We start from the raw sequence: 25,840 nt of genomic DNA, 5'->3' as shown, positions 1-25,840 counted from the left end.
TGTATGATTATAGAATTTAAATAAAGTTTTCATTCACTTGTATACTACTATGAATCACATTTCAAATGTTTCAAATACATGTTTTCACATCCATAATATATAAATAAACTTCTAATATACCGTTGTAATTTCTTTTTTGTATTCTTACATTAAAGAAAATGATCACTTATTTTGTTATGCCCTTATAAGTTTGTATCACACTATGTCAAATAATTTTTTTCAAGACAAAAAATACTAACGTTTCAAAAATGTGTCTCAAGATATCAATTTGATCAAATATATTTTATGTTTATTACATGTAAAATACTTCAATTTAATTATTATGGTTACTATCCTTGATGCAACATTTCTTTCCTTTTTGAAAAAGTCATATTCTTTATCATGTTTTAATGATATAATTTTATTTCATAAATCCCATGCAGCTTACAAAGATGTCAGACAAATTATGTTTGGAATGGGTTTACTGGTGGTTACGCGACTTTCATCGTAGACTTCCACAAAATGTCATCCTTTGTATAGAGGAGTTAAGTGTTCGGTATTGGATAAGGGATAGAATGACCAGTTGAATTATAAAAAATGGACCAAGGAACAGTCAATTAAAATTTTATAACTATGCTCTATACTTCAACTTCCATTATGCCACAAAAGTGAAGATGAACTTAGATGTCAAATTTCATCACCTTCAGATCGAGGTTGTAGACTTTTGCGGATGGCCAGATGCTTTGTACCATGAGATTCGTGATCTTTATCTTGCAGGATGCATTTATAAAATTATCATTGCCCCAACAGTAAATTTCAGGAAGCACACTCTCTCTGATGAGCTTAGTATAAAGTTTATGAAATTTCTGAAAGGAGAATCTAAAATTAGCTATCACAAAGGTCCACTCGAAAAATGGTTGATAGCTACTCTTAATTTTGGTTACACAGTTACATTCACAATACACCAAGTCATTCCATCTTTCAGGTTGTTGCATGCAAATTATGGCATACCTACATTATTTCACGTAAAGTCTACTCTATCAATTAAAGTACGAAAAGTTCTTCATGAAAATTTAGAGTTATTACCAGTCCATCCATTGTTGAAAAAGTAAAAATATTTTACATATTATTTGTCAATCTATTGTCAACATTTTGAACAATACTATTTTTAATTAAACCTAATTTTGGAATAACTATTAAATATTACACTATTACATTTTGTGATGGACTATCTCATCATTTCTTTCAATGATAATTAAGAATTTCTTTATTAGACATGTTTGTATAAAATTTTCTATATTGCTTCAATGTGCTTGAATTGTTTAGCAATAGAATGTATAACATTTCTTCAATTTTTATAACATTAAATAGTTATCTATATGATTTTAAAATATCTTTTAAAAATTACTATTATTATTTTTTCTCTATGAAAAATTTAAAAATTAATATATAAAACTTATACTAAATCATAATATTACTAAATATTTATTAATTAAAATTTTCATAATATATTAACTATAGCAAATTATAATTTAAAAAAATAATGTCTTTCATTTTGCAACGTGAGTGCTACTAGCTTATATATATATATATAAATATAATAACCCGAGAGATATCCTTCTCGAGGCGCCTATTTTCATAATCTCACTTAGTGCAATAGGCGCCTTGAGAAGGATAAACTCTCATTCACTGTTCAGAAGCTGGTAGGATAGAAGCGCTCTGATGCCATTGTAATATTCCCAAGTGAAGAGGCCTAGTGACGACTGACTTGATGGCCATATAGAAGCCTAGGGTGAGGGTCGTACAGTGTGAAGGTCGCAGTAGTGGTTGTGCAGAAGCTGAGTAGTGGTCGTACGGTATGAGGAATATGGCTGTACGGTATTGGGGAGTAGTGTATGGAAGGTGTCCATACGGTGGAACAATGATGTCATACAGTGGGAAGTTGTATGGGGGTTTAAGATGCCTTCCAGAAGGTCGTATAGTGTAGGGGTGAAGGGGCACAAATGCCAAGGCCATACAGTGAATGCAAAACAAAGTCGTACAGGGGATACCAGAGGGTCAAACAATGTTGTACGGTGGATACCAGAGGGTCAAGACAAGGCTATATGGTACGATTCCAGAGAGTTATACATTGTGTGGTAGGCATATGGTATGGGGCTACTTTCAACAATGTGCAGATGAAATTGGTTGTTAGAAAATGATCGAATACAATCAAGATAAAACTTGAACAAGAAATGGAAAGTAAACACAAACATTCAATTAATATTTGCAGTATGATGGTGCTCCGATTTGCCAAATACGAGCGAAGTATTACAAGCGACAGAATAGGGTGAGGGTTGAATCCCACCTAAACTGGAATAACCAAGTAGGGAAGATCTTTCACTTCCAAATTGGCGAAAAATAGAGGATCCCAACTTGAATTTGCAGCATAAAGAAGTAATCCAAAAATCCATACTTAAAGACTACCTACAAGCCGTGCTTAAATACTCGTCGAGAAATTTTTTCGAGGGTGTACAAAGATAGCCAACGACGTCAAACTACGGAAACAAAACAAAAATGGGTCCGAGATATACTAAATCAATCGGCTCATTAACAATAGTTTTAATAAATGATTTATTTTATAACAGGAACATTACAGTCCTCTCATCCCAAATTTTTCTTGTCCTCAAGAATGCTGGGTGCTAGAGAATGTGTTTTCCTTCCCACGTTGCGTCATCCAATGGCAAGTGTTTCTAATGCACCAAATATTCCTTCACCGAGCGGTTCCGCACGGTCTTCTCACATACTTCAATGATCTCAGTTGGTTCCAATATGAGCTTTCCTTCTTCATTGAGTGGTGGAAGGTTTGTGGCTATTGTGATGTTCTGCCCCATGGCCTTCTTCAGGCATGAAACATGAAAGATGTTATGAATACGACTTCCCTTCAAAAGTTCCAACTCGTAGCGACTTCCCCAATGCGACAAACTACACGATAGGGGCCATAAAATCGTGGCTTCAATTGTCGATATGGCTGGAGTGTAATGTCCCCATTTTAGCAGTTGACCAAGTGTGTTTGCGTTAGCCTTGTTCTACATGGTCCCGAGGGCTAACGAAGGGTTTAATGGGATCTTGGAGTGTTTTGGCCTAGTCATTTCTAGTTCGGGCCAAGACGAAGTTGATTTACTCAGTTTCAGGCATACTTACTATTTTTAGTAAGTCGGCAGGACACAGTGCAGGTCAATTTTGGTGATTGGATTCGATACTCCTCGGTGAGAGCTTTCCGATGAGCTATCACTCGCATTATTCGGAGTCCGATTGCTAATACATTTTAATGCCTGAAGTTTTATTAAAGTAACGTCTAATTTAATTGTAAAATATTAAAGTGTTACTTTAATATTTATTTTATGGTGATGTGTACCCAAGGGAGACATAAGGGGTATTTTAATATATGTTTTATATTACACATCTTTATCCCACATTGCCCATATGAGTTGAACGGACCCGTGGGAATAGAATAAAAGGAAGCATTTGTAGCTTCATTAGACAGGTTGAATATGAGAAGAAATTGGTGTGTGAGTTGCAGCTTTGTTCTTGGCATTTGAGGACGATATCCTCTCTTGTAACATTCTAGACGTCATTCCCTTGGGGTTTGGCCTTTGGAATTCTTTCTTATTGGCTTCATTATCAGGCAGTTTAGTTGCATTTCCGACTATAGGCAGATTTGATATTTTGCTCATATCTTCTTCACTACTTGTCCGACGCTTATGCCGCTTGGAGGGAATGGTATTATGAAGGTAGTGGACTGATTGGAGGACAAAGTATTGTAGTAGCAAGTTCGTAAGCATGGGTTGGAGTATTATGACAATATTGCTGAAGTAATTAGTGAGTTGATAAATCTGCCATATATTTGGTTTTATGAATTCTGAAAATAACATTTTATTAGCAGCAGTTCATTTCCACTTTGCATATTGTTGTAGTTTCTTTCTTGTTTATGTTGTATGATACCAATTCCATGCACGAAACACAACAAACAAATAAACGTTTGATTTCCAGAGTTATAAGGGGTTTTAAGAAGTTGAATGCAAACTGTTTGACATAATTCCTTTCAGCAATTTGGTTTAGTTTTTGGGACATTCAGGGGTGCCCATTACAGTGGTATCAGAGCTATAAGTCCTGCCATCCTGTGGAGGTCTTATAGGGAATTTGGAACAGCCGGATAGAGGGAAAAAGTAAGTAAAAAACACAAGCTAAGCATTTATGTTTGAGCATGCGACAGAGGTCTTATAATTTCCGCGATACCAAAGCAAGACAAAATAGGATTTCAGACTTGCAAAGCAAACAGTCTAGTACATCCATGCAGGGGGACATTGAATTCAACCATACAGACACAGATGAGATATTCTGTGATCAGGACAATAATATGGGTGATCGAGATGACAGGAATACAGGATTAGGCGGAGGCAGAAATGCTGGTCCAGATGAGGGGGAGGTATTGTTCCGACAGTTACTGGATACATTAGAGCAGGGGCAGCGTATGCAGCAGGAGCAGAATGGGCGAATGGACATGATGTTGCAGCTCATGGCTAGACAGATGGGTGTCAATATTAATCCAGGTGATGCCAACAACAGAAACAATAACAACGAGAGAAACAATAACAACGGGGGAAACAATAACAACGGGGGAAACAATAACCATGAAGGCCAAGGCAACAACAATGGTCCTGAGAATAACATTAATGGTAATAATGGACACGACAACAATGGGAATGAGGCTGATAACTTTAGACACGTTGCACGCCTAGCACGGACTACGAGCTCGAGACCTCTTCTACCCACTTTTCCACCCAGAGATCCGGTTCAACCAGTAAACGAGCCGCAGATTACCGAGTTACAGGATCAGTTTAGGAGGGACTGGGAGGCTAGTGGACTAGAGTTTCAGGCGGATATTTCTCTTAGAGATTATATGGACTTGAGGATGAGACACATGCCTAAAGCAGGAGGGAGGAATCAAAACTTTGAGCTGAGGAAGAAAGTTGGAAAACTTTCTTTACCTTATTATGATGCTTCAGGGAAGATGACTGCACGAGCTTGGGTGCAGAAGGTAGATACATACTTGCAGCTAAATCCTATGCCTGAGGAGGAGGCTATCAAGTATGCGGCTATGCACTTGGATTGCGTTGCACATGAATGGTGGCATCATGGCATGGTGACTTTGGGGCATAATCAGATTACATCCTATGAGGAATTCACCGAAACATTGATTGGGAGATTTGACACTAAGGATCCCGAGTTACATTTCAAGGAGCTAGCACAGTTAAAACAGTCAGGTTCTGTGGATGCTTACATTGCCGAGTTTCAGCGCTTGTCTGTACTTGTTATTGATATCTCTCCTAGGAGATTGGTGGTGTTATTTTGTGATGGTCTTGCTGATCCATTACGAGGTTGGGTGAAGGGACATGATCCACTCACGTTAGCTGAAGCAACTAAAAAGGCATGAGATTTAGCCCCTTCGGTATACAAAGGAAAAAACCATTCAACAGATTCTTCCTACCTCAAGGACAAAGACAAAAAATCATTTCAGAAAGAGTATAGCAAACCCAAAGAAGGATCAAAAGGACTAGACAATGAAACCTTGAATGAACTTCGAAAGAAGAAGCTGTGCTTCCATTGTAGAGAGCCTTGGGACTTATCTCATAAATGTTCTCTCAAGGCTAAGGCAAATCAAATGGAGTATTTTTCAGCAGAAGAGTCAGAGTCAGAAGGTGAGGATCAGCACTCCGATTCAGATGAGGGTAACACTATAGAGGAGAGCAACATTCCTAAGGATGATAGATCGTTGGCACGCTTGACAGGGGCCCAAAAGGCAATCACATTTAAGGTCAGGGGTACTATCCAGGGGCAGAAAGTGATATCTCTTATTGACACTGGGGCTACACATAACTTCATCGATGCACAGTTGGTAGCCAGGAGAGGGTTACAAACAGAGGAGCATGATGGGTTTAGAGTCATGGTGGCTAACGGTGATAAGTTATTATGCACTCGGAAGATATCTAATCTTCGCATCAGGTTTGGAGATGGCTACGAGTTGGAGGATGAGTTCTATGTTGTGGACATGGGAGATTATGATGTCATCCTCGGCATGACATGGATGGCTTCACTAGTTGAGTTCACACTCAATCTAGCGAAATTGGAGATGAGATTCCAGCATGAGGGCAGAACTGTGGTACTTAGAGGGCTTTCAGATGGAGGTTGCAGAGTAGTGTCCTTGAGGAGAATGCAGAGACTTTTTCGTCATGATGACATAGAGTGGGCGGCAGAGTGCCACATTATGCCAACTTCACCAGAGCCACAAGAAAAGAGTCATCCACTAGATGTCCAGAAGATACTTGATAGACACGCTAAAGTATTTAGCGATATTCCTCATGGGGTTCCTCCTGACAGAGGGATGGAACATGTTATTGAGCTCGAGGAGGGAGCCAAACCAGTTATGATTACTCCCTATCGTCATCCTAAGAAACACAAGGATGAGATAGAGAAGGCGATTAAGGATTTGTTGGAGATGGGGCATATCAGGCCCAGTAAGAGCCCTTTTGCTTCAGCAGTAGTATTGGTAAAGAAGAAGGATGGGACGATGCGCATGTGCATCGATTATAGGGCACTGAATAAGAAAACAATTAAAAACAGGTATCCCATTCCTAGGATTGATGAGCTGATTGATGAGTTGCATGGGGCATGCTTCTTCACCAAAATTGATTTGCGATCCGGATACCATCAGATCAGGATGAGAGCAAAGGACATTGAGAAAATAGCCTTCCGATGTCACTATGGCCACTTTGAGTTCATGGTTATGCCATTTGGTCTAACCAATGCACCTGCTACATTTCAAAGTTGTATGAACCAGGTATTCAGGAAGCAGCTGAGGAGATTTGTCTTTATCTTCTTTGATGACATCTTGGTCTTCAGTAAGACCTGGGAGGAGCACTTACATCATCTAGAGGAGGTGTTATCTATTCTGGAGAGAGAGTCATTGTATGCCAATGAATCTAAATGTGAGTTTGGCATGACTGAGCTCCTTTACCTGGGGCATATCATTAGTGCAGATGGCGTTCGGGTTGATCCCGAAAAGATTAGAGCTATTGTAGAATGGCCTACTCCCACAAACCTTACACAGCTTAAGGGATTCTTTGGTTTATGTGGTTTTTATAGGAGGTTTGTTAAGGGATTCTCACAGATTGCTACACCCTTGACAGATCTTACTAGGAAAGGAGCCTTCGTGTGGACAGGGGCACCACAGAGGTGTTTTGAGCATTTCAAGCAGGTAATGTCTTCATGTCTAGTTCTAGCTCTACCGGATTTCACGAAGCCTTTTGAGCTTCATTGTGATGCATCAGGTGATGGGATTGGAGCAGTATTGATGCAGGAGAAGCATCCCATTGCATTCGAGAGTAGGAAGCTTCGAGGAGTTGAGAAAAGTTATTCTGTCTATGACCGGGAGATGTTGGCCATAATGCATGCATTGGCCAAATTTCGATCATATTTGGTAGGTGGACGTTTTGTGATCAAGACTGATCACAACAGTATTAAATACTTCATGAGCAGAGATTTTAGGAGATTGGAGAGATCGGATTATAGAAGAGTATGTCGGAGATGCTTGGGCTTCTGGATTGATTTCAGGTACCATACAGGATGATCGCTATGAGGTGATAGATGGATTGATCAGAGTTCAGGACAGGGTTTATTTGATTCCGTCATCACATTTGAGAGAGGCGATACTGAAGGCATTTCATGATGCACCCACAGCTGGACATCCGGGGGTCTTCAAGACCTACAAGCAGATCCGAGAGCGGTTTTCATGGAAAGGGCTTAAGGATGATGTTCAGAGGTATGTCAGGGAGTGTGTGGTTTGTCAACAGAATAAGGGAGAACACACATTTCCTGCAGGTTTATTACAGCCCTTGCCCATTCCTGATAGGAAATGGGAAAGTATTTCGATGGACTTCATCACTGGTTTACCACGAGTGCAGGGAAGGGATTGCATCTATGTGGTGGTGGACCGCTTGACGAAGTTTGCTCACTTCATTGCTATTCCGTCCACTTACACAGCAGCACAGGTGGTAGATCTTTTCTTTAAAGAGATATTCAGGTTACATGGGTTGCCTAGATTCATTGTCAGCGACCGGGATAGTAAGTTTATGAGTGTTTTTTGGCAAGAGTTGTTTAGGTTGTGTGGTACAGATCTTACACCTAGCACTAGTTATCATCCGCAAACAGATGGGCAAACAGAGATTGTTAATAAATGGGTGGAAGGATATTTGAGGAACTATGTAACTACACAACAAAAGGCTTGGATCAGATGGTTGCATATGGGAGAGTATTGTTATAACACCACTTATCATATGTCCATCAAGATGACTCCTTTCATGGCACTCTATGGTTATGAAGCACCTAGCTTCATGGATTTAGTTTTGGGGGACAGTAGAGTGCCCAAAGCCAAAAACTTATTGCAGGATAGTCAGGACATCCTGAAAGTGCTCAAAGAGAATATACAACAGGCCCAAAATCAACAGAAATTGTATGCTGATCAGCACCGAATAGAGCGCAGTTTCGAGGTAGGGGATATGGTTTACTTGAGGCTACAACCATATAGACAGTCATCGCTCAAGAAGAGCGGAGCTGAAAAGTTGAAACCTAGATTTTATGGTCCCTATAGGGTGATTCGCAAAGTGGGCAAAGTCGCCTATGAGCTTGAGCTTCCAGAGGGCAATCGAGTGCACAATGTGTTTCATGTGTCTAGGCTTAAGAAAGCCATTGGTCAGAGTGTAGTGCCTTCTGCAGTTTTACCCCCTTTGGATGAGGAGGGGAAGCTTGTGTTAGTACCTGAGGCTATTCTGGATACCAGAGAGAGGAAGCTTAGAAATAGGATAGTGAAGGAGTATTTGGTCAGATGGAAAGATCTGCCGGAGGAAGATTCTACATGGGAGAGTGAGCAGGTTATTCAGCACGCTGAACTGAGATTGCTTGAGGACAAGCAATTTCAAGGGGGGCGGACTGTAATGTCCCCATTTTAGCAGTTGACCAAGTGTGTGTGCGTTAGCCTTGTTCTACATGGTCCCGAGGGCTAACGAAGGGTTTAATGGGATCTTGGAGTGTTTTGGCCTAGTCATTTCCAGTTCGGGCCAAGACGAAGTTGATTTACTCAGTTTCAGGCATACTTACTATTTTTAGTAAGTCGGCAGGACACAGTGCAGGTCAATTTTGGTGATTGGATTCGATACTCCTCGGTGAGAGCTTTCCGATGAGCTATCACTCGCATTATTCGGAGTCCGATTGCTAATACATTTTAATGCCTGAAGTTTTATTAAAGTAACGTCTAATTTAATTGTAAAATATTAAAGTGTTACTTTAATATTTATTTTATGGTGATGTGTACCCAAGGGAGACATAAGGGGTATTTTAATATATGTTTTATATTACACATCTTTATCCCACATTGCCCATATGAGTTGAACGGACCCGTGGGCATAGAATAAAAGGAAGCATTTGTAGCTTCATTAGACAGGTTGAATATGAGAAGAAATTGGTGTGTGAGTTGCAGCTTTGTTCTTGGCATTTGAGGACGTCTATCCTCTCTTGTAACATTCTAGACGTCATTCCCTTGGGGTTTGGCCTTTGGAATTCTTTCTTATTGGCTTCATTATCAAGCAGTTTAGTTGCATTTCCGGCTATAGGCAGATTTGATATTTTGCTCATATCTTCTTCACTACTTGTCCGACGCTTATGCCGCTTGGAGGGAATGGTATTATGAAGGTAGTGGACTGATTGGAGGACAAAGTATTGTAGCAGCAAGTTCGTAAGCATGGGCTGGAGTATTATGACAATATTGCTGAAGTAATTAGTGAGTTGATAAATCTGCCATGTATTTGGTTTTATGAATTCTGAAAATAACATTTTATTAGCAGCAGTTCATTTCCACTTTGCATATTGTTGTAGTTTCTTTCTTGTTTATGTTGTATGATACCAATTCCATGCACGAAACACAACAAACAAATAAACGTTTGATTTCCAGAGTTATAAGGGGTTTTAAGAAGTTGAATGCAAACTGTTTGACATAATTCCTTTCAGCAATTTGGTTTAGTTTTTGGGACATTCAGGGGTGCCCATTACATGGAGCCTGAGATAAACCAAGTCCCCCACTTCAAAGCTCCTTTCCATTTGGTGTCTATTGGCATACATATATTGTTGATTTTGTGCCCGTTGTAAGTTTTCCTTTAGGTATAGTAGGATGTCCTGTCCTTCCTGAAGCCAATTCCTCGCCCTTGGTGCACGACTGTCTCCCAATATTGTGTCGATGAAGGAGAGGGTTTGTACTCATATAGAGCTTTGAATGGTGCCATTTCGATGGACATGTGATACGTGGTATTGTAATAGTATTCTCCTAGGTGTATCGACTTGACCTATGCCCGTTGTTGTGCCAAAACATAGTTTCGAAGGTAACCTTCAAGCCACTGTTCAAAATCTTTGTTTGTCCATCTGTCTGAGGGTGGTAACTAGTACTTGGTGACAATTTTGTCCCTGCTAATCAAAACAGTTATGTCCAGAAGATACTGATGAATCACCCATCCCGATCACTGACAATGTTTTAGGGTAACTTGTGCAAACGAAAGACTTCTCTAAAAAACAAATTGGCAACTTCTGCAACATGAAAATCTAAGGGGATGGCGAAGAAATGTGCATACTTGGTTAATCTGTCAACTACCACGAAAATACAATCCTTTCCATTTACCTTGGGATGCCCTGTTATGAAATCTATTGAGATACTTTCCCACTTATGTTCTGGAATCGACGGAGGCTGCAGTAACCCGGCAGGTAGAGTATGTTCGGAATTGTTCTACTAGCAGACCGCATGCTCTCTTACATATTGCAAGGCATCTCTTTTAAGTCCATTCCATGAAAACGTCTCCTGGAGACTTCTGTAAGTTTTTGAGGAAACCTGGGTGTCCAGCCAAGAGTGAGTCGTGTACCTCCTTTAGGATTTTCTTCTTCAATTTGGATTCCAGCACTAAAAATAGCCGACTCTTACAGTAAATGATGTCATCCACCACTTTGTACCAATCATCTTTGTTGTTTCCATCCATTAGCTTACAGGAAAAAGTGTTTTTGGAATATTCTACCAACAAATGTACTTTCTAGTCAGCTGAAATCTGGGTTAGTAAGTAGATGGTAGGTTTCCTAGATAAAGCTTCTGCAACCACATTGTTCTTTACTTTTACATATTCAATGTCAAAATCAAAGGCCTGAACCTTGCTTACCCATTTCTGTTGCCTCTCATTCAAATCTCGTTGCTCTAGAAAATATCTCAAATTGTTGTGATCCGTGCGGACGACAAACTTGACACCTACCAAATACTGCTAGAACTTGTTTAGTGCATATACGATGTCCAACATCTCTTGGTCGTAGATGCAATATAGGCATCTTATTTACGTAAGCTTCCTGCTCTCATAAGCTATGGGATGTCTATCTTGCATCAGTACCACGCCAATGCCTTCTCCGGACACGTCGCACTCCAAAATGAACGGTCAAGTGAAATCAGGTAATGCAAGTACTAGACAGGTGCTCATTGCCTTTTTCAATTTATCAAGAGTGAGTTGTGCCTTTTCGTTCCACTGGAAAGACCCCTTCCTTATCAGATCCATTAAGGGTGCGCTGAGCTGAGAGAATCCTTTAATGAACCTCCGATAATAGTTGCACAATTGAAAAACCCTCGCAAATCCATGAGTGATTTTGGGGGAGGTTAATCAAAGATAGCCTGAATCTTCTCTTGATGAACTTGAACTCCATATTTATTGACAACATGCCCTAGGTACAATATTTTTGTCATACCGAATTCACACTTGGATTGCTTGACAAACAAAGACTGTCCCTTTATGATCCTTAGGACTTCATCCAGATGCTTCAGGTGCTCCTCCCATGTCCTGTTATAAATAAGATCATCAAAAAATACCAATAAGTAATTACGCAATTGTTTGTTGAAGATGTGAAATATGCACGATTGGAATATAGCAGGTGCATTTGTCAATCCAAACGGCATGACCAGAAATTCATAATGCCCGTAGTGACAATGGAAGGCTGTCTTTTTTACGTCTTCCTCCCTCATGCGGATCTGATAGTATCCAGAATAGATATTTATTTTTGAAAAATAGACTGCGCCATGTAATTCATCTAGCAACTCATCTATCCTTGGAATGGGATATCTATTCTTTATTCTTTTGGTTCAACACATGGTAGTTCACAAGAATCGCGCTGAAATCGCGTGAATCGCCGATTCAACGATCAGATTCATGCACGCCGATTTTTTTGGTGTCAGAAATCGTGATCGGTGATTTCATCGGGTGAATTGCATGTATTGACGATTCACTCAAAAAATCGCCTGAATCGCCATCAAAAATCGCCAAAAATTGGTTGGTAGCAATGAGCATGTTTAGTTGGAAATAATAAAAAAAATCACTTATGTTTTTTGCTTTCTTTTTTACCTTTCCTCTTTGTTATAACCCTAAAGGGCCTTCTAATTGTTAAGCATGACTAGAAGAGAGGAGAAGAGAAAAGAAGAACCATAGGTTATAAAGAAAAATAAAAAATGACGACAAATAAAAAATGTTTAGAATGCATAATGGACGATGCCCAAGGGAAGGGAAAGACATAATCAGGTAGTAAAAGATCAGTGGTTCCCAGAAAGAGTGTGGGATCAGAAGAAAATCACAAAAACATTGTGTTCCATGTAGTTTTGTGTGGGTTTCAGAGTGCTAATTTGGTCTTGGCGGCAAGGGCGTTGCCCCTCGACCCCGCCCTATATCGCGACAGGGGGCGCGCCTGGGGTGCTGCCCCTCGACCTTGCTGGGGGCGTTGCCCCCTAGATCCCCAGTCGCTGCAGTTATCAGTCTTGGGAAGTTTGACCAGTTGATGAGACCTGAAGCTGTTGCAGGCATGAAGTGTCTGTGGTGGAGAGAACAATAGAGCAAGCCTTTCGAGAGGGGTGATATTCTTTGAAGCATTTGGAGTAGGTGCTAGATGTGAAGCTGTCTTATAAAAACTCTTTACCCCATGTGGTAAACACAAACTTCCATGTTTATATATGTTAAGTTTCAACTTCTATTTGATGATGTTATAGTGTGTTTAAGTTATATTCAACAAAGGGTGCATGAAATAAGTCTTAAACTGTTAAAATCTCTACATTTAAAGGGTTTTTTCAAATTTGCCGGTTCATGGACAATTCACCCCCGATTCACCTCCGATTCACAATTCAATTCGGCCGTGCCGATTTCAATATGATTTCGATTCTCGTTACTATGGTTTACACACATGCGCATCTTCCTGTCCTTCTTCTTGACTAAAACTACTGATGACACAAAGGGGCCAGAACTGGGACAGATCCATCCTTTCTCCAGTAGTTCTTGAATAGTCTTTTCGATCTCATCTTTGAATTTCTTGGGATGTCGGTAGGGTGTGGTTATGACCGGCTTGGCTCTTGCTTTCAAATCGATCGTATGTTCAAACCCTCGATGAGGTGGTATGCCAAGAGAAATGTCAATGAAAAATTTATCATGTTTACTCAAAATATTCTGGAGATCATCATCCTGGGGAGGTGTTTGTTGCCCTTTTATAGGTTCCACTGAGACAAAACAATGTGCAACCCACGCAACATCATCACTCCGAAAAATTGCCTCCATCCGATGTGCAGAAACTTCCTTTGGACCTTCATTTGCCATTCGGTGGAGAAAAACCTTCTTTCCATCAACAACAAAAGTGAAGTCCATTCGTTTGAAACTCTGAGTGTATTCATCAAGAGTCTTCATCCACTGTATGCCTAGAATAACCTCCATATCATCAAGGTCCACTATGAAGAAATCCTCAGTCATCGTGTGATTAGCCATTGTAATTCTTAGCTAAGGAATAAGGTGTGTGCAGGGCAGGAGAGTGCCTCTGACAACTTTGACCTGAAATCTTGCGTGTGTCTCCATAGGTAGACCTCTTCGTCTCACCAAAGAGGAGTTAATGAAGTTTAGCATAGCTCCACTATCGAGCATCACCATAACCCTTTGTCCTTGAAGGGTTCCCCATATACGAAACACTGTGCACCTTGGGCTACTGGCTAGGGAAATAGTTCCTTCGCGTCGTACCGATGCTACAATCCTTTCTGTATGGTTCATGCTAACCATGTGGGTGTCATCGTGATGTTGGTTGTCTTCGGCGAGTGTTTCTTCTTGTTCATCCTCATCATCGGACATGACCTCAATGTAGTGTATTTTTCCTTTTCCGAGGCATTTGTGGCTAGGTTCCCAAGGTCCCTTGCAGTTGAAACATAATTTCTTCCTTCGGAGTTCCTGTTTGGTAGCTTCGTCCAATGACGACTTCCTGGGTGGAGGTTTATTATGTTTGTCCCTCAGAAACGCCAGTGGTTTGGGGTGTAACTTTGAGAGGATGACGTCGATGATGATGCCATGCTCTGTGCCTTCTTAATAACTTTTGACAGGGTGGCAGAATTGAACTCTTTTACCCAACCTTTCAGTGGTTATGTTAGTCCATCCATGAAGAGCATTGTCTATCTTCTTTCAGAAATGTCCATGACCAATCAGAGAATTTCTGAAATTCTGCAATGTATTGGTCAACCGATCTAGTTTGCTTCAGCTGTGCCAAATCTTTGAAATCGAGTTTCGGATTTTTACCATCAAATCAATCTATTAATCTCTTAGTGAATTCCGCATAAGTATTTATTTGATCATGCCTCAATGTGATGGTGTCGTGATGCCACCATTTATGCGCAACTCCCTCCAAGTACAACACCGTAAATATGATTGCTTCTTCTTCTAGCATATGATTCAGCTGGAAGTAAGTATCAGCCTTCATTACCCACACTTGCACAGATATGGATTCGGATCCGTCAAATGGAGACAAATTTACTTTACTCAACTTCCTCTTGAGATCATCATTAAAATATCCTCTATTTTCGCCTCTCGAAAATCTCATTCTTAGATCTGCATAATCTTTGTAGGATATATCTTCCTCAAAATTCACATTCTTCCAGTCTTCTCTCAGTTGATCTTGGATTTCTTGAAAGGTTGGCTACTTCCCTCCAATTAGTGTCTGAAAAGATGGCGTGGAAGGTCGAGAGTGTGCTGGATGAGGGTTTGTTTTACCCAACACCGAGTCCATGCTATGACCATTTTGTTCTCCCAATATTTTATTGTCTGCCAACTTCTTGAGAGTCTCTTCTATGAGTCGCTAAGTATCAGTGATCTGTGCCTAATTCTTTGCAAGTTCTCTCAGTAGTGCCACAAGTTTGACAACTGTTGGTTCCAGTTCGGCAGCCATTCTATCAACGAAATGGGTTATTTGTCTCTTTTAGCTATAAACTCTCATTCACTGTTCATATGCTAGCAGGATCGAAGCGCTTTGATACCACTATAGTCTTCCCAAGTGCAGAGGCCTAGTGACAACTGACTTGATGGTCATATAGTAGCCTAGGGTTGGGGTCGTACAGTGTGAAGGTCGTAGTAGTGGCCATACGGAAGCTGAGTAGTGGCTGTACGGTATGAGGAATATGTCTGTACGTTATTGGGGAGTGGTGTATGGAAGGTGTTTGTACGGTGGAACAGTGATTTCGTACAGTGGGAAGCCGTATAGGGTGTCTAAGATGCCTTTCAAATGGTCGTACGGTGTAGGGGTGGAGGGACACAAAGGTTGAGGTTGTATGGTGAATGCAGAACAGAGTTGTAGGGAGGACACTAGAGGGTCAAACAAGGCCGTACGGTGGATAACAGAGGGTCAAGACAAGGCCATACGGTACGATTTCAGAGAGTTTTACAATGTGTGGTGGGCGTATGGTATGGGGCTGCTTTCAACGATGTTGTACGGATGAAATTAGTTAGAAAATGATTGAATACAACCAAGATAAAACTTGAACAAGAAATGGAAAGTGAACACAAACATTCAATTAATATTCGTAATATGATGGTGCTCCGATTTGCTAGATCCGAGCGAAGTATTACAAGTGATAGAATAGAGTGACGGTTGAATCCCACTGGAATCGGAATAACCAAGTAGGGAAGATCTTTCACTTCCAAAATGGCGAACAGAAGAGAATCCCAACTAGAATTCACAATACAGAGAAATAATTAAAAAATCCATACCTAAAGACTACCTACAAGCTATGCTTAGATACCAGTCAGGAAAACTTTCCGAGGGTGTACAAAGATAGCCGACGACAACACAAACTACAGAAACAAAACAAAAATGAGTCCGAGATATATCAAATCAATCGGCCCATTAACAATAGTTTTAATAAATGATTTATTTTATAACGGGAACATTACACGGCAGTTTGGAATCAATCACAAGGCATTCTCAGACTCAAATATTACTCCAACAACAAAGACTGCGATCATTATTCAGTCACAGCGATTATATCCGCAAGCAAGACATTGATTACAGCAAGCCCGTCCTCCTTTAGTGAATACACAGTCCCAAAGATCTGCACAATCAGAGCAAGCATAGTCATAGAATCAGATTGGTAAGTAAATCCGAGTCTAGCATATTCCATCAATTATTATATCACTTATTCCTATCAAAGATCCTAATTTAACAATTTTTTTATGAAGTTTACTAAGTAATTTTGGCTAATAAGAAACAATTTTTAACTCTTGTTTGTTATTGTTGTTTAAAAGAACAGTTAGGTCTGGTTTCATTCTTATATGATATTATATTTGCACACTTGGTGATTTTGAAGCTTCTGCTTTTTTTCAAAACAATTTTCATGCTTATTTATTTAGAAGCAAAGTATTGTTTTTAATACATACCTCAAAATCCTATTATAGAAGAGGTATTTTTGTTTCTTTTTTGGAGTTGTAACACAAGCTTCTAATCTTTTTAAAAATCTTTTTTGATAGTTTACAAAAGCTTCTAATCTTATTGATCTATGCAAATGTATAAAACTCTGTAATAACTACAATAGTAAACAACTTGGTGCTTTGGATTGTTCAATAAGGTATCACAACCAAATTATAATATATTGTAATATTAGATTTGCAACTTGTAAAATTCATCCACATTCATAAGTTATAAAAATTGTAAAACAGCTACATACCTCATATGAAATTAGGGCAAGGGAATTCTTTGATATTTAATCCATTCCATTATTAACTAGATTGGAATGGAATTAAAGAACAGGAAAACCCTTGATTTCAAATTTTCCTATGCCCATATAAAACCTGAAAAATTAAATTACATTCCCTAGATAAATTAGCGCTAGTGATCTATTTGACATTGAATTCATTTTATTAATAATTGTAATGCCCCCCCCCCCCCCGAAGATCCTTGGTAGAAGGATAAATAAAAGCCAATACATTTTTTTTAAAGGAATTAAGCATAGATTCTAACAACATCAACATGCAACTAATCACAAGATCCTTGGTAGAAGGATAAATAAAAGCCAATACATTTTTTTAAAAAGGAATTAAGCATGGATTCTAACAACATCAACATGCAACTAATCACAAGAGCACAACGAAAGACTTAACCAAACAATCCAAACAACCAACAATCTTCAAGCGTCATTACTTACCAATGCTTTCATTAACTAAGAAAGTTGAACATACAATGATATACTTTATATCCAAACTATCAAGATCTAGGAAGGTGCACAACCCAACAGGGTATCCAAGACTCCAAATCTCATTTCCCGAAGTTGCACAAAAATGCTCCTTGTTACCGCATGAAGAAGTACAGCATGCCAGACTCGCACGAGTGAACACATACTCGCATGAGCTAGTATCACGCCTTGCATGAGAGAACACCTTAAGCGCAAGCCAGCATTAGCTCACGTGAGTAAATGTTAGTCCAAGTGCGAGAGTATGCACACTCGCACAAGCATCTACCATGCCCCATGCAAGAGAATGCTTTCCTCACACAAGAAAACACATCTTTGACGTGAAATTGGTTGACAATATAGATTAATTGCATAAAAGGAAGTTTGACATCTATAGGGTCGTGAACTCTAGTATTTTTTTGGAACCAGGGGATGCAAAAGGTTTTTATCTTATTGATGAAATAGGCATCTGTCGTACCTCTGTATAGTAAGAATAAATCCTCCACACCAGGGAGTACCGGAAACACAAATGTCAAGGCTCAAACACTCGAGAACATGGAATATATATGACGTGCTAATAAAGGAGAATCAAACATCTAGCCTTCTAATCCATAGCATCTAATGTAATCATGCAGAAAAGCAACATTGTAGTGAACATAAATGTGCATAAATCAACTATCTCAAGAAGGAAAGCACAAGCAATGAAGCCACCAAACTAAAAACAACCGTGCCCGTTTCCTCCCAACCATAATGGCATCATGAGGCCTTAAAGGCCCTAACCATACCCTCGAGCATGAATCTCAATTTGCCAATAAGATAGTTGGAGTTGGCTCATGAGATCATTCTTACCAACAACCATCAAATAACATCATAAGAACAAGTATGTACAACTTGCTAATCTACCAATAGCATCACTAATCCAAGGTAGTGGTAAGAAACATCATCTAGCAATATGATACAACATCATGATAAAGGAATGCATAAAGTAAACATACTAAACATTGTATAGAACATGATAAGATAAGATAAGATTATTAATGTCCGACAAAAGACTACAAAAGGTCCATGGGACTGAGAGTTTACAACCAGAAAGTTGACAACAACAGGAGCACCAAACGATGTCCAAGAAAAGCGAACAAAAACAAGAAATAACAAGAGAAAGTACAAGGAGAAGACTGTGAGTCTTTCTTTGGCAAAAAGAAATCAGTCACAAAAGGATAAGACTATAGGTGAACATGAGCCCTAAACTATCTTTGTGAACCTGTGGAAGAGTGTCATTGATGTAAGTAACCACTGGGAGATCTGATGGATCTGGAATGACCAATAGAACTTGAAGAAGCAGCCGGCCTTTTCACACCCCGTAAAGGAGTTAAGGGTGTGAAAAAGGCAATAATGGGCTGGTCAAAGCAAAGTCGGTGAGGAAGCAGAGAATCGAAACTACTATCATGGAGCAAAATGGCTTCTTGAAGATAGAGTGCAAGACACCACTAGTTACAATAACTGAAGAATGCAGAAAGAGAAAAGCAGTCCCGGAACAAACAATAAAATCTCCCTCTGATCTCATAAAAGATAGGGCATTGGAAAATAAAGTGAATCTCTGTCTCAACCTCAGCTAAAGTACACAACTTACAAATTCGTTCTCTTCTATCAGTATTATGGTCTGTCAGTATTATGGTCTATCAATGCCAATTGAACAATGTTGCTAGGCTTCTTATTTTTATTAGAATTACTTTTTAGAATACATTAAAAGTGCAAGAGGAATGCTAACAACACAACTTCAGCATTTTACATAATTTTATGTAGAAAGGGAATACAGAGAACATATATCGAATTTCACCAATTAATTGAGTAAGGAACTTGATTTCCTTATAACTTAATTCAATGTGCTTTCCGACTGAAAGGGAAGACCAGAATATGAGTCCCATGGCAGCTCCTCAACACGTCTCCAAGGATATCCACCATGTAGGCCAAAGACACTGTCAAACCCTCTGTAGTTATTGTGGAATGCCCCTATAGCACATTGTGGCTGGAAGAGGAAAGACGTCCAGCTACTCACAAATCGCAAGCTATTAATTCTGAGTGCCGCCTGGTACAATTTTGCCTGACACAAATAAACTTCAGCAATTCATAGCGTTGGCGTCAAGCTGATGGGAATCTCAAACGCCAACCTCAGCAGTCACCAAGTTCCTCAAAACTTCATCAAATTGATTGCTAGTATGCAGCATAATACAATCGATTTCCTTCAAAAGATCACTCTGCATAGCCACAATGATTACAATAAGGAGACTTGGCAAATTGTTTATAACAGCACAATTTGCAATGAAATTACCAAAACAATCTCCCAAACAAAGGAAACACGGATAGAAGGAGATTTAGATAGTGAAATCACTATACATCAACAGTGACTTCAAACATCAGAAACTTCAGAGAACCTTATATATCAGCAAGGGCATACAGTTAAGAACCCAAGAAAAAGCCACAAAGGCACATAATCAAATATATAATCAATTGGATTCTTTACTCATCAAATGGGCTCATATTTATAATCTCCAAATGGCACAAAGTTTCCCAAATGAACTTCACTTAGGAAGCTTCCCACATATAAAATTAAAATATAATAAAGTGTCATTTTAAGCTAATTTATTAATTGCTTTTGACTTTAAAAATGACATTTTCCACCATAACTTAAAATTCTGACACGTAAGGCCACTGTTTCTTGTTCCTATGATTTAAAACTTTTTGTCTCGGTTCCAACAAGCTATGATATTGAGGTGACCAACGAACAACACTATCAAAAATAGCAACCTCGGCATATTTATATGAATAATAATAATAATCCACCCATTTTGAAAAAACAACTGAAGAGGCATCAGAATCAAAATCTGACAACAACAAAGTGATCCTAATGATAAAAGATGATGAATGAACCTGACGGGGTGACTTACTATAAATAGACACTCCCTCCAAGATTCTTGGAGCTCAAACTGGAAGCTCGAAATAAAAGCTGAGAGCATCCTCCAAGTCCTCTAACTCAACTGAGCTCATCGGAACCAACAGATTGACTTACTATAAATAGTAAGTCCCTCAAACAGAGCCAAAAGGCCCAAAACACACCGTAGGCTATTGGAAAGCCTATAACCACACAGCTAAGACCCTCAAATCCCACTGTTAGCTCACGAGGGTCGCGATGGTGAACTCACCTAGCCAACTGCAGGAACTTGCTAAAAATGGGGACATTACAAATTCTGAAAGAACCCAAAGAGATACGAAGGGCATGACTCCACCATTAAGAAAGGTAACTAGGGCAGACAATAATCCCATCGCTGATCTCAAGAAAGTGCTTGTAATGTCCCTCCACTTTTTTTCATTATAACTTGCTTCCTCGATGTATACTCGTGTCAAACTAAGTTTAATTCCCAATCTATATAAACCTTTTCCTTGAATAAAAAATGATTTTTTTAAAAATTCTTTCTTCATCTTCTACTTTAAGTACTTGATTAGTCCTTCTAGTCTCAATTAGCCAGCTATGTTGGATTAATCAAGTAGTCTTGTATTGTCTCACTCTGATCTTCTCGCTAAGCTTAATGACTTGATCTATTCTCCAACAATCTTTATTGTATCATTAAGAATGTATTTATCAATCCTATATATACAATTCACAACAAAGGTGAATTAAATCTATGCATTTGAGGCTTCAAGGATTCTATTGATTCTTCAACAAAATTGTTCTTATGCATGACATAATGGAAACTCCGAACATTACATCAAGTCTCATGATTTGTCTCAGATCTCTAGTGGAATGTAAATTATGTGTCACGTGATGAACTTAGAAAACTACGCTCTGTAAATGATTGCAGAGGAACCTTTTTGAGATAGTTTCTGTCTTTCCCTTACTGACTAGAATTTCTTCGTTGGACTTATTATTAGTAGTTATCCTCTCTTAGTATTTTGATAGATGTAGATCATCACTTGTACTATATAGTTTGTTTTAATATTTCTCATATGATGATTGTATGTTATTGATAGCTCCTCAAGTAATTCTAAAGTTTATAACGTCTTGGATAATGCTTGAGATGGGTTGAGAATATTTGTTTGGGGTTCTCTTTGTTTCACCAACTAGACTCCTTTCTCGTCTGTCATTTGACTGATTGGTAGAAGTATCAATTAATGATCCCATATAGTAGTAATGTGTTGATCCCCTTCTTAATATACTACTATCTGTGTAAACTTGGTACAGACCGTATCCATTTTATATTGTCTTATAGTAGCTTGAATAAACCGGTATCACTAATTCTTGTGTCCATCCGCTGACACCTTTGGTAGTATGGTGATTATGGTATTAATCTGTATTTCTTTTTTCTTATTTCTCCTTATCGAGGCTTGGCTCCCTTTCTGTTGTATATTTCTTCTCACCGTTCAAACTCCCTATCATCCCTTATTTGTTTCGTTTCAAGTTGTGACTACACTGACTCCTTACACCTATCTGATCCACAACTCTAGTTTTGTATACGTTCAGAGATATATATTGCTGGAGGTTGACATGCTATCCTGAGACCCATCGCCTTATGGATGTTTTCCTATCTATGAATATTTATGCTGCATATTAGATGCTGAAGGTGATATATAATATCAAATGCTGGATTATGCCACGTTGAAGGTGCTTTTCCTGTTCGATATCCCGTAAGAAGACATACTTGGAAAGGCTCAATGAGCTCATTGACTGCCCCACTATTGTTGACATTGGAACATTGGTATTGATTGTCAAATGATCCAATGAGAAACTTATCTCAGGAATTGGGTCTGATTAAAGAATCCTCCTAATCCAATCTGCCTTTCCATCATCCTTATTCATATCTTGGTGACATCAAATGTTGGATTATCTTCCACTCCTGATGGTTCCCCCATGATTACTTATTCTCTTCCCTTACGTACTCGCTGAATCATTCTCCTGATTCTCCATCTTTGCTGCCTCTCGTGTTCCTCTTCCCCCCTTTCCTTATCCATCTAAGATGGCCATTTATATGTCCGTAATAGTCACGACTAACCATTGAGCCGTTTTAGTTTGACTTTTTTTAGTTTAATTTATTTATTAATTTGTTTCATTTACTTTAATAACATATTTTTAGCTATCTTCATATTAATAACTATATTAATATAATATATTCTAAGATGATCTTATGAATATGATATTATAATAATACGATAAATTATTACTATTTATTAAATACTTGTTTCATATCCTTATTTATAATCATCATAAAATATTATCATATTGATTATATTGATCAACATAAGTATTATATGTTATTAGTTTCTTATTATATTAATAATAAATCATATTATTATCATTAATTATTATTTATTTTATTATTAATTTATTTATTGTAAAATCTTATAAATATGGGGACATGACAATGCTCCGCATAGAAGGCCATTCTCGGATATAAGCCACCCTAAGGATTAGTCCAAGTAGTAGTAATATACTGTCTGAAATGTCAAGTTTGACATGCTCATTTAATACCTGTCTAGATGGGAGGAGATGAGTAGGGGCATTCAAAGAGAACTGATGAGGGAGATGATCAATATCAATCCCAATCAAGCTCAACAGAGAAGATTCCTGTGCATACCAACAATGAGCTCGAGAGCTAGTAGTGGAACGTGCAACAACAACAGAGGAGCAATATGCCAGGTAGGAATATCTATCACATTCACCAACCGAATTTGCAAAACCATGCAGACGATGAAGGAAACAAACCAAATCAAATATAGCTGCAAGACTGAAGGGATGAACACCAAACTTTGCAAGAATGATACTGTGAGAAGTGAATCTGTGACATTTGATGATGCATCATAGAAACAATGTCTAAACCCACTCGATTGAGACCCAATCACAACTAAAGAGAGAAAGCCCCCAAACCACTCAGCCATAAAGAATAGTTGGTCGAACAAGGGAGTCTAAGAGGGATAACTTGGACGAGGTACCCTGAAAATGGTTTCTGAATTACTGTTCTCAAGCATAGCAAGAGAATCCATACTCTTGGTAACTCTGGACTGTATAGATGGTCTCATACTAAAACGAGGCCCAAAAAACTTGACTCCCAGATACATATAAGAAGTGATCTCAATCTCGTGTCCTTGAAAAAAGAAGTGAAGATGAGAAGTCTTAAGGCAACTAAAGATCATAACCCGAGTCTTACCTAGATTAACTAATAGCTGTCTCTGAACACAAAGGGAAGCCAAACCATCTAGAAGCCTCTGCAACTCTCTGGAGAAGAAACGAGAAAAATCACATCATCCGCAAAAAGAAGAATGGAGATCAACACTTGGTGTAAGTAGCAACCATCACCAGGGACCAAAGAGAGCTCATCAATATACAACCCGAACAAAGTGGAAGAGAGAGGACAGCCTTGTTTAATGCCAATGGTGCTATGGATTGGGACTGAGAAACCATCAAGAGTCCTGAATCTACCCACAAATATCTCGTAGAGTTTCATGATAATCATAAGTAACATCTCTGAAATCCCAATCTCCTAAAACCTCTGAAATAAAGCCATCCTAGGAACAAAATCAAAAGCCTTGCGAAAATCAACAAAGCAATAGTAGACTTTCTCCGATTTGTGTCTAGCCTCCTCAATAATAGCTCATAAAGTGAAAATATGATCCATAGTCTGATAGTCAGCTCGAAAACCAACCTGACCTCTAGCTCTACAACCCTTCCTGTCAAGCTCTCTAGATAACATAGCATTGAGTGTTGTAGCATATAATCTAGCAAATGTATGCCTTATCATAATAGTCCTATAATTCACAGGATCAGAAGCAAGACCGGTCTTATGGATTGGATAAACCAGATGCCTAGACCAAGAAACTGAAAACCTAGTGCAAATCACCTTATTAAATAGTATGGAGAGATAAGGGCCCAGAATGGAAGCACCAAACTTGAAGAGTTTAGCCTAGAACCCCTCATCATCCGCCGCTCTATTGTATCTCATAGATTTGATGGCCTCGTAAATGTGAGAGAGGTGATCAAGTGACAGAAGGGAGGCAAAATGGGATGAATGGAAGGCTGCCCCAAAATGTCATAAAGAGCCATGGTGTGAGTGGTTAAGAAGCAAAAGTCAAGAATGGAAGGAGGGGTGGAGTGGGGGAAAAGAGTATGCCAAAAGAGCTTGGGATTATGAATCAGCGTGGAGCAGAGGGATTTACAGTAGGAAGTGGTGAAGGATCATTTCTTGCGGCAAAGAAAACGAAGGTAAGACAACCGAAGGTGAGCATAACTAGGAGAGTGAGCCTTGAAAGCAAACCGAACAGAGCGATGAGAAGCTTTGTAGTCAACATCAAACCATTGGTTCATAGGGCATGTATTGCGGCATTTTCTACGAAGGGAGAGTGAAGGGCGGTGAGGTATGGAAATGATCGTGATCTTCCAAATGGCCATCGCAAGTAGATCAAACATAGAGGAGGCCTTGCAGGAGTGAGCAAAACATGCAGGATTGAGGAGTCTTGAAAGATGAAAGGAGAAAAGCTCACTATCACTATTAGGGAAACGAAAGCAAGCAGGGGAGCAGGCAGTGGAAGGGACGGGATGAGGTGGCTGAAAAAGTGACACAGAATGCAGAGGAAGACAAAAATGGATACGAAAGACAACATGATCCACAAGAGGAAGGCACAAGATGATGAAGTTGTGGATGAAGGAGATGAAAGAGGGAGAGGTAAGGGCATAATCAACCACACTAGCACCTCCACAATGAAGCCAGCAAGTAAAGAGCTTAGAACCAAGAAAGCAAGAAAGACCGTTCAAGATCACCATACTAGAAGACTCACACAGATGCAAAAAATGACAATCATAATAGGAAATCGGCCCAAGCACATCCTCAGAAGTATGTTGAAGCCCCAAAGTAGACGGATCAATCTCAATAAAGTAAATGGAATCAGAGCATCGGTCATAAAGCGGAGTCTGGAGCTCTTTGGTCCTTCCATTGAAATTGTCGAGAATGATGATGTCACCTAGAGAAACAATTTGAGAAACTCTCGCTAAGGTCAACATAAGGGTCTCTGTCCTCGATACCATGAATAGCATAATGGGAGGAGGTAGGTGGGAAATAGCATATAGCAATAAAGAAGTCTCTGTTGGTGACACTTTCTGTCAATACGGACCCACATGAACCTGGCAAATGTATCGGAGTGGACAATAGAAGTACGGCTGAAAATAGAATCTCTAATCAAACAGGCAACACCACTGGAACC

General features: G+C 39.2%; 1 protein-coding gene and 1 long non-coding RNA gene across 2 annotated transcripts in view; both read left to right on the top strand.

Moving 5' to 3' along the window:
* Positions 1–970, top strand: part of LOC149536158 (uncharacterized) — a 57,841-nt gene extending 56,871 nt beyond the window's left edge. Inside the window, exon 7 of the long non-coding RNA XR_016357515.1 lies at positions 423–970. This is a non-coding gene — a long non-coding RNA (uncharacterized LOC149536158). The remainder of the gene's footprint in view (positions 1–422) is intronic.
* LOC149536157 (uncharacterized) overlaps positions 1–25,840 on the top strand; it is a 74,266-nt gene that overhangs the window by 8,722 nt on the left and 39,704 nt on the right. The window lies entirely within an intron of this gene.

This window comes from Cupressus sempervirens, chromosome 10, assembly GCF_028749045.1.
Source record: "Cupressus sempervirens isolate cs-2001-9-10 chromosome 10, ASM2874904v1, whole genome shotgun sequence".
In the NCBI taxonomy this organism is placed as follows: Eukaryota; Viridiplantae; Streptophyta; class Pinopsida; order Cupressales; family Cupressaceae; genus Cupressus; species Cupressus sempervirens.
Note: the sequence above shows the minus strand (reverse complement) of the source record. Positions and strands in the feature narration are given on the sequence as shown.